General features: G+C 41.2%; 2 pseudogenes; one reads left to right on the top strand and one right to left on the bottom strand.

Moving 5' to 3' along the window:
• The first annotated feature begins 434 nt into the window (after window positions 1–434).
• On the top strand, window positions 435–6,971 carry LOC145219617 (uncharacterized; annotated as a pseudogene).
• Window positions 6,972–9,217: 2,246 nt separating this feature from the next.
• On the bottom strand, window positions 9,218–9,965 carry LOC145219615 (uncharacterized; annotated as a pseudogene).
• Window positions 9,966–10,270: the final 305 nt, after the last annotated feature.

The raw sequence follows: 10,270 nt of genomic DNA, 5'->3' as shown, positions 1-10,270 counted from the left end.
ATCTCCGTCTCAAGTTTGGAAAGCAGGGCCCTCAACTCGCCAGCTTCTTTCATCATTCCTTCAGATGAGAGTCCAGCTGTGGAAACAGTTTCTGGGATTTTAACAGCATTTACTAGCTCGATTTGTTGTTCCAACTTATCTTGTCTTTGTTTGAACTCTTCAAGTGCTTGGTTCAGTTTTTCCATTTGTGTCACATTGGTTGATCTTCCCATTATTTCAGAATTCAGATGTACAGTTCACAAATTTAATTGAGCAAAATGGCTTTATTAAATAATCCTAAGCAGTCATCTATCCCCTTATTCAAATAGAATGACACTTCGTTTGCGAGGACACTTCGTAATACCAAATACGTTACCGAGTTCCTCGCTCGTTAAGTCCTCGCTAAAGATTTTTTTACCGAGCTCGGTAAGTTAGCGAGCGAGGAAGTGTTCATAATGCCGCCCCCTGGCCAGAGTGATCGTAGGTGCTTCAACCGTAATGAACGTGGACATCTTGCGCGAACTGTCGCCTATAGACAGCATGATCTGGCGCGGAGCCTCGCCACCTCGGTGAAAAGATAGAAAAGCTTACAAACAAAGTCATCTTTAGGTCAAGTAGGTTAAAGAACTGTGGAAACGATTCGTGACACGGGGTGCACATCGGTGATGGTTCAAAGATCTTTGATAACCGACGATCAGCTGACTGGACAAATACGCGCCCAGAGATTCATTGGAGATCCTAAACCCATGCCGGCAGAGATAATCTCGATCGACACACCCTATTATTTGCGTACCGTTAAGGCGCATATGTGTGACAGATCTAAAGCAACTGTGCTCCCAGCACAGAAGCCAAAAAAACACTGGAGATATACGCAGTTTAGTGCTTGACAAAAACATTGTCTTCTCAACTTTGCAATACGGGAGGTGATTTGGAACGTGTTCAATCGACAAGACAGAAAGCAACCATTCTGTAACAAAATCAATTGGTTAATTTTTTTTTTTTGACAGATGTAATGTTCATGCAAACTATCCGCCAGGTGTCACCCCACAAAACATGTGCCTGGTGTCCGTGCATAAAGCACCACGATCTAATATCACCTAATTATTGACAATAATTTGGAATATCGAAGTTTAATAACCTGTGCTAAATTTGCGACTTTGCAAACAATGGTAAAAATCATAGAGATTCCCATTGTCTTATCGCGGCTTTTCCTACTATCTCGGAAAAATACACTCGCGTAAAATTGACAAGAAAACATCCACTAAAAAAATAATGACAGGTAAATAACCAGTTTTTTTGCATCGACAAACGTGCAGCGGCCGACCAAGCAAGATAATAAATGGAAAAAAAAAATGGGGAGAAATCTGCAAAAACCTGTACGATTGTACGTTGAAAACAAAACTACGCTCCTTCCAAAGTATGTTCTGAATGGTACCCTTTATGGTTTCGGGATTACTGATGCTGATGTGTGTTTTGTGGCGCGTACAAACAAACAATGTATCATTTATTTGTGAATGTGTGTGTGTACAGACATGCTGGGAAAATGTTAATGCCTGGATTGACAGTGTTCTAGGCTGCCGAATCGCTTTAAATAGTGGTATGAATACTTTTGGACTTCACAAGGAAATGATTAATCCTTTTTTTGAAACTTGTGAATTGCATGCATTTGATCGCCAGGTTAGTCATTTTCAGATGTAAGATACAAAAACTGAAACCAAAAGTAAAAATGTTGGTGTACCAAGTGAAACGTTGCCAATGTAACGAAAAAACTATCGCAGTGAAAAACGGCACTTTGTCTAAATCAGTGGTTCCCAAACTTTTTCATATTTTTTTCAAAACGGCCCCTTTGCCATTATTTCGAGGGCTCGCGGTCCTTAAGTCCAAATGTTTATTTAAAAAAAAACGAAAGTTGATTGCAGGATTTTAGCTAGTTATGCAAAATTGCGCATAACAATCATTCAAAGACAGCAAGCAATGGAAACAGTCGATTCTCAATTCTACTTTGATTTAAACTTATTTAGTGGCACAAACTGACGGTAAGTAAGATTATAGAATTACTTCAACCGCTTCGCGGTCCCCCCAAAATTGCCTCACGGACCCCTAAAGGACCGCGGACCCCAGTTTGGGAACCGCTGGTCTAAATAATAACTAAAGTGGAATGCGCACTTTCGTTGATTGCTTTTGTGGTGCTTCGCAACTGTGTGCTAATCATATTGATTTTTCCTAGTGTCGTTTCACATTTTATCGCCAATAAAAATTGTTGTTCGTAAAAATGTGTTATTCTATTTAGATGTACCTCGAATAAAACACTTCGCTGTGACCAGATGCGTGCAAAAACAAGATTGCTACAATATGAAAGAAGCCACACACTCAGAGAATGTTTTAGTTACCAACGTTTTCGACAGCTTGGTTTCAGCAAGCGGGACACAGTTCGCTCTAAAAGGCATCACAGGAGATATAACAAAGTAATATTATGTTGTTTCGGCTTGGAATCAGGACACAGCAATTTGTCTCATCGACCTGCTAGAAAATCCGCCAAACGCCAATCAAGACACGTTTAGCTCTTCCAGCAGTCTTTCGATGTCCCATACCAGACACCTTCATCAGGGTAATGACATAAGTTGCAAACACAAGTTATTATGTAGCGAAAAGGGCGGCGAAACACACACACACAAAAAAAAAAGGGGCGGTGGTAAAAAAACGCAGTGCGTACCAATAGTCGAGCGATAGCACATAGCTCAATGGTACAACGTCCTTTTCCAACTGAGAAAACACGTTGATTTAAGACATACGATTGTGCACCTTTTTTCAACCATAGGTGCCTTAGGGACAGTGTGTTGCTTCGGTTTAGATCGCCTTATAATTCGGCAGCGGGTAAAAAGATAATGTAGAAGTGTCGGATGGCGTTTATGAGGCTACGCATGAGCTTTTCTCACAAGCGAATCAAAGAATGCACCGTGCTGTCCGACGAGCTTTTTCTCAGATTAACGGCTATTCTTGCGCATCATCACTTAAGTCATTTTGAAAGATACGTCACTTCGGGTAATGAGTTTTTTTCAACGTCAGCTTTTTAACAATGAACGACATCTCAATTCGATTGCTCCAAACAGTAAGGAAGCTGCAAACGTAACTAGAAAGGGGAATTTGGTCATCAACCTGTCGCATTATTAGCCGAATGGTGTGGAACTAAAGGTTTTTCAACTTGGAACCAACTTCGGAACAGCACCAAGATTAGTTCCCGAGGGAGAATGTTGGCATGCGTGGAGAAGGGAATATATTCGCTGCCAATGCACGTCAAGACATTAATACAGGGCAAGCATGTTAACTGCATGTAAAGCCACAAGAGCATCCCTGCAACCTTACAGCAGCCGATCAACGTGCAATAACGAGTCTCAAAACTAATGAAGATATCACCAATCTATCCGGCGGACAAAGGCAACAGTACTGTTACTTTATAACGCAAGGAGTATGACGACAAAATTGATAAGCTTTTGCGCGATTCTGATACCTACAAGAAATTGCCACGTGACCTGACCCGAAAAACGGAGGAAGTTCTCAACAAGCATAAGGAACGAAAATGCGTTTCGGATGCGATGTTTCATCAGTTGCACAGCACCGATGGTTCTGCCCCACAGCTGTACGGAGTGCCAAAGTCCATAACACAGATGTGCCCCTTGGGCCCATTGTGTCTTTGTTGGAAGCCCGACCTACAACCTGGCGAAATACCTGGCTTGAATTTTGGCGCCCTTGGTGGTTAACACAGCATTCACGGTAAGGAATCTGAGTTTTGTGAAAGCAGTCACGACGCAACGGCCACTGGATAAAGATGAAACGTCGGTTTCGTCTGACGTAGTCTCTTTGTTTACCAACGTACCAATTGACCTGGCACTGAAAATCGCTAAGTCAAAACTGTTGGATGACTACAGCCTTACGGATAGAACTAAGTGGTCATATGAGGACACCCATTTTGAAATGCAGATTTGTTTACAGCAGTTTACAAACAAGTGTATGGCACGTCCATGGGCTCTCCAGTGTCGGTGGTAGCCAAAATGGTCATGAAGTCGGTGGAAGAACGCGCTCTCCAAACGTTTACCACACCACAACGATTCTGGCAAAGACATGTGGATGAAACATTCTGCATCATTAATAATAGCCAGTTCTAGTCGCATTCAGTGTTACTGATGAAGATCACCTGTATAGGACGTCAAAACAAAAATACATTTGCCAGAAGAGCTCTATCAACTTGATACTTTGCCCAGCAGCAACAGCTTACTTAATAATAGCCAGGTTACAGCGTTTCTGGATCAATTAAACAGCGTGCCACAAGGAATCGCATTCACCATGGAAATTGCAAACTAACAACCGGCTCCTCTTTCTGGATGTGGAGATATTACTGGCAACAGACTAAAAACAAACCAACGAGCACTAGTCGCTACTTGCATTTTACGTCCCACCATCTTCTGCATCATGAGTGGGGAACCTACTTAGAGACGCGGGCCGAATGAATTGCACAACATTTTCGGGCAGTCCAAATATTTGTTTATTTTCAAATTCCGTGTAATACCCAAAGCTCGAGTGGTTGTATATTTCATCGATGCAGATTTGTTGTTTGAAACAAGGTATACAGGTTTATCACTTATTTTGACTAAAAATAAGAGTTTGCCATTGATTCTTGAACACCCTAGTTCCATCATACTGATATGTCCTTTTTTCCAAATACCACATAACATATGATTTGTTACTGCAAGGAGAGGCAATCGAATGAGTGTTACGTCACAAATATAGCGAGTGGTTGAAAGTGTGGCAATTTTAATAAGTTGGCGTCATAATATGAAATTGGGAGACTACCAATAATGTCGAAGTCATTTCAACCAAATATTTGTACATAAACATTTTATTGTGCTTTTTATGCTATGTTGTATACTGCACTTTAACAAAATTGTGACGGAGGCCACGGCAAGCGGGCCGCAGGTTCCCCACCCCTGCTGCTCTACCACAAAAGAGAGCTGTGGTGAAAGCCCTAACAGATCAGGCCCGACGTTTGACCACAGAACCCGGAATGCTCCACACGGAATTACGAACGGTACACCAGGCCCTGCGAATAAACGGATACGCGAACAGGATCCTCTCAGACCGAAAAACCACGTGTGCTCCGAAAATTCAGTCCAAAGAGCGTGTTTTTGTTACCTTGCTATGCATATCGAAGTTAACAGACATAATCCGCCGCATGGTAATCGATTTTGGGGTCTCGGTTCCAGTCAACACCCTACGTCAGATGCTGTAGCACCCCCCAAAGAACCCATTGATACAAACGCGGCAAGGGGTGTGGTGTCCCATGTGAACACTGCAACAAGATTTACATTGGCGAAGCGGGAACGTCTTTGAATACGCGCCGTCAAGAACATGGCAGGGATGTAGTCAAGAAAGATGCCACAAACTTGGCATTAGCACTACTGGTACTGTCCTCACTCACATTATAAACTTTTCTGCTGCTCATGTGTTAGCGAGAGAAACCGACTTTCCCAAGGGAGATTTCCTGGAGTCGTGGAACATACATTCTTACACCAACACGATGAACCTTACGTTCTAATGCCGATAACTCATCGGTCGCTTTTGTACCATTGAGCTAGGTGTATCGCTCGACGATCGGTGCGCACTGCGTTTTCTACAATCGCCTTTTTGTGTGTGTGTTTCGCCGCCCAATAACTTGCGTTTGCAATTTATGTCATTTCCCTGATGCAGGTGTTTTGTATGAGACATCGAAACGGTGGCATATTAAAATAAAAACTGGCGGAAGAGATAAAATTTTGTTGTAACATGTCATAGCCAATTTCATCACGGCTGAACCTCTGATAAAGGAAATTGCCAGTTAGAGTAAGCAAATGTAAGAAGTTCAGACGTATTGCAAAGCAGTTTTACCCACTGAGTAGCTAAACCTGCAGTGGGAAAGGATACTGGCCACAAAAGTTCAGATAGTTTACATTCTGAAGAAGACTGTGTCATTGATTGTGCAACTCGGTGTTGTGGATGCCGTCTGATTGACCTTTGGTGTCTTTCAGAAGCGACGTCGGAGTTTCGGAGTTGCATATGTGTAAATATGATAAGTAGCCTAGAATAAGTTTTAATAAAGTTGTGACACAAGTTCACTTGTCAATGCAACAGTTTGTAATCATGCTGCCCAGATAAATGTTTGCAGATAACAGTTATTCAGTAACTTTATGTTATTATTGTTTTCCTTTAGGTTCTATCACAGTCATAGATGAAGAAAAGAACAGTGGACTGTCTTGCCAGCTAGCTTTGCAGTGTACGAAGTGTGGCCACAAAACTTCTACGTCCACATCAAATAGACTAAAAAATTCACATGAAGTAAATTTACGAGCATCGTTAGCCATGTTGGAGTTGGGTCTTGGTAGAGAAGCATTTTCAACAATCAGTTGTATGTTTGGTATGCCTCCCCAAACTGTGCAAAACACAACAAGAATGTATCGAATGCAAGTGAGGATATTGCAGAAGAACAGTATGAAGCTGCTGGAAAAAAATTGAGACAGTTGTTGCAGGAAGAGGATAATTCTTGTGATGATGTCATAGATGTTGTGGTATCGTATGATGGAACATGGCAAACAGAGGTTTCAAATCATCCCATGGTGTTATAATGTATATCGATACTCGTGAAGTTTTAGATGCTGTTGTAATGAGCAAGACATGTGAAATATCTGAGAAGTCTGTTATGAACAAAAGTTCTTCAGAATATGAAGAATGGAAGAAGGACCATATAGAAAAGGGCAAGTGTTTTTGTACAAGCAGCAAAAACACTTTGGTCTCGCTCAGTAACTAAACACAAAATGCGCTATACTAACATACTATGCGATGGGGAAAACAAAACTTTACACGCATTGGATGAATTGCAAATATGTGGTAGTCAAATAAAAAATGAGAAACTGGAGTGTGTCAATTACATTAACAAAATAATGGGATCTGCTTGTGAAATTTAGTGGAAAATTCTCCATATGTCCAAGGTGGAAGTGGTGGATTGATTGCGGCTAAAATTAACCAACTCAGCAGCTTCCCTAACACATTATAATATTGATCATAATGTAAAGAAAATATAGAACACATACTTGGCAGTTCGCTCCAGTGTTGCAAACAAAGATCCGCTAGAGCAGCACAAAGAAAGTATATGACCCTGCTGCAAGCAAATCAAAAAGTCATTTTTACCACACATATTACCCCGAAAAAGGGTGTGTGATGAGTCGGTATTGAGAAGATGTGTGTGTTGCCAGCCACAGTAGTCATATGCGCCAAACTTTTTTGTGCCTAGTGTGTGCAAACAATGCGAAAAAGCACATACCACAAGCGTCACAATATAGATTATGGCGTCATAATCTGTGTATTAAGTGATAAAGTAAGCGAGAATCAGAAATTAGTTAATGGTCAAATCATCTACAAGATGTTGTTTAAATGATCCAGATGTGTTCTGCTACATTCGTGGTGAACACAATTTAAGCAGCAGCAGAAACGAAATCACTGATTTTTAAACAGGTGTATCTGGCATACTTCAAGGGGACCAGGACAAACAATGGGCTCCACATATTGTACGTAACTGTTGCTTAGAACATTTGTGCCGATGTACAAAACACAGCAGGAATGCAGTGTTTTTTGAAAACAACATACATCGTAGGTCCGCCCGCCTTAAGCTACTGCCAAGTTAGTTCCAATAGTTAGAGAAGGCCACATCAACACTGATAAGTTGGGGAAAAAAAGTTTTTTTGAGCACGCACAGAGCCACGTTGCCAGTATTCTTGTAAACTTCGCATATGTTGCCCAGAAATTGTTGATTCACTCAAAGTCAAGGCAATCTCTAATGCGAAATTGCGAACAATTAAACAATGTGCAGCCGACTATATAGTACAAGGGGTCACCAAACTACGGCCCGCGATCCCATTTTTAGGTTTGCCAAAACGTATTGATAACTTTGTTACTGTCAAAAATTAATCTACTCGAAAGTTTACTGTTACAAAATGTAAAATTAATATTACCGACTTTCATAAGATTGCAACGCCCATGGATTGATTGATCCAAAGCTAGTTTATTACGTCACAGACAAAACAAAAAGTGTCAATTGTGCGTAACAATTGCCTTATTGTGTTACTAGTAACGTAATACACAAACATTCTTTGTAAGATGAGACTAACTATACAATTTAAAAAGACAAAAAAATAATAATCTCGAAGCCCCTATAAAATAGCCTAGTGAGCTAAGCTTGAGAAGATGGCACTAGGCATGAATTATGCGGCCCGCGCGAATTAGTATTAAACGTATCCGACCCGCAGTGTAGAAAAGTTGTACTTGGTTAAAGTGTTGAAGCGTTTACTTCAAACAATAAGTTCGAAATCAGTGCCGACATTATTCCAATGCATTCATCTACAATTGTTTGCAAGTGAAAACTTTGCTGCCTCGAAGTGCTGCGCGCCCCTTGCGAACTCTTCACGCCCCTTCGGGGGCGATAAAATTGTGTACAATATAGGTTTTTTAAACAACAACAATTTTTTTAATCCAAAACAATTTGGCTTTCGGAAAGGTCATTCTACCCACCATGCTGCTTCCTTATTAATATCCAGTATCACAGATGTCTTTCAGAACAATCAACAGGCCGTCAGAATATTTTTGGACCTGTCAAAGGCATTTGATACTATAGATCACACTATATTAATGGGAAAACTAAATCATCATGGCATCAGAGGGGTTGCCTTAGACTTCTTTAAGAGTTACCTGTCTAATAGAAAACAGAGGATTCAACTTGGCAACAAAACATCTAATGACCTACCAATAAGTTGTGGTGTACCCCAGGGAAGTAATCTTGGCCCGTTACTATTTTCAATATACATTAATGATCTGCCAAATAGCATAACTTCAGGACAGGCAATCATGTTTGCTGATGACACAACCCTCTTTGCAAATAGAGATACGGAGTCACTATTTAACACGGTAAACTGGCAACTAGTAAAAATAAATGAATGGCTAATAACCAATAAATTATCACTTAATGTTGCAAAAACCAAAGGTGTTCAATTCGACCTTCAAACTCTAAAACAAAGCCAATATGTAAGTTGCAAATAAATGGCCAGCTGTTGCAATTGCTTGGGCTTAACTATTCATGAAAGCTTGTCATGGAAAGAACACAAGATATTCACCACAATCTCCCCCACAGAAAAATAGGGAGCAAACAGAAAACAAATGTTCATGATTGAAAAATCGCAGCTGTCCGTTCCCTAAATCTATTAGGGGGGCTGCGGTCTCGATGTAATCTCCGTGGGGTTGGAGTTGGTGCTATTGGAACGTTATCCTCTAACATCGTTTCATCACTTTCGTCAACACTAGGAGATGAAGGCTCAGCTACATTATCGGGTGTCGTTGCATGAACATCTTCTTCTTCGGCAGCTTCAATTGACGGACTTATGTTGTCCATACCAGAATGCGGACACGGGCCTAGATCCGATGTGGATACCATGTCCTCCCTTCCGTTGGAGTGGCGAATTAATGCGTATGATGGATTCGCATCAACTAGACTTCATCGCATAAAGGATCGCCCTTGTTTCGAACGTGGCGCCGCAAGAGAACGGGGCCCTCTGATAACAACCAAGTTGGCATCGATGCTTCGAACATTAGGTCTTCTTCGGAAACAAAACATTCATTCACTGCTGCACAAACTAATGTTCTAATTGCATGGAGAGCTTCATTTAGAACGCTTTCCCATTTTTCTTCTGACAAAACTTTGCTGTGTAACAGAAGTTTGATGGTGCGCCAACTAGTTTGATTTGCGCGTTCGCATTGTCTGATCTGTTGGGTGGTATGGAGAAGATTTGCTTGTTGCAATGCCTCGTTCCGAAGGAAATTGTCTCACGAACGATAAACCTCGGTCACTAAGCAGGAAAACCGAAGAGACAGAAAAGAGCATTTAGACAACTAACTACTGTTTTAGATGTCATCGCAGAACACGGAAAGACAAAAGGGAATCTGCTATATTCATCAATAACTACAAGTAAGCATGGATTTGGTCCTCTCACAGGTCCTTTAAAATCAATTGACAATCGGTCCCACGGTTTAGTTGATTGGACTAGGGATAGGGAAGCAGGTTGAAAGAACCGAGGCTTAATTTCTGCACAAGTCTGACACTGCCGCCCGACGCTTTTCACTTGTACATGAAAGATTATGGGTCCGGAAAAAGTGATACAGTCTGACAAAACCTGGATGACCCAGCTGTTCGTGAATCGCACGTAAGGTTTTATTTGAT

The sequence above is a fragment of the Phallusia mammillata genome, chromosome 3, assembly GCF_965637545.1.
Source record: "Phallusia mammillata chromosome 3, kaPhaMamm4.hap1.1, whole genome shotgun sequence".
Lineage (NCBI taxonomy): Eukaryota > Metazoa > Chordata > Ascidiacea > Phlebobranchia > Ascidiidae > Phallusia > Phallusia mammillata.
Note: the sequence above shows the minus strand (reverse complement) of the source record. Positions and strands in the feature narration are given on the sequence as shown.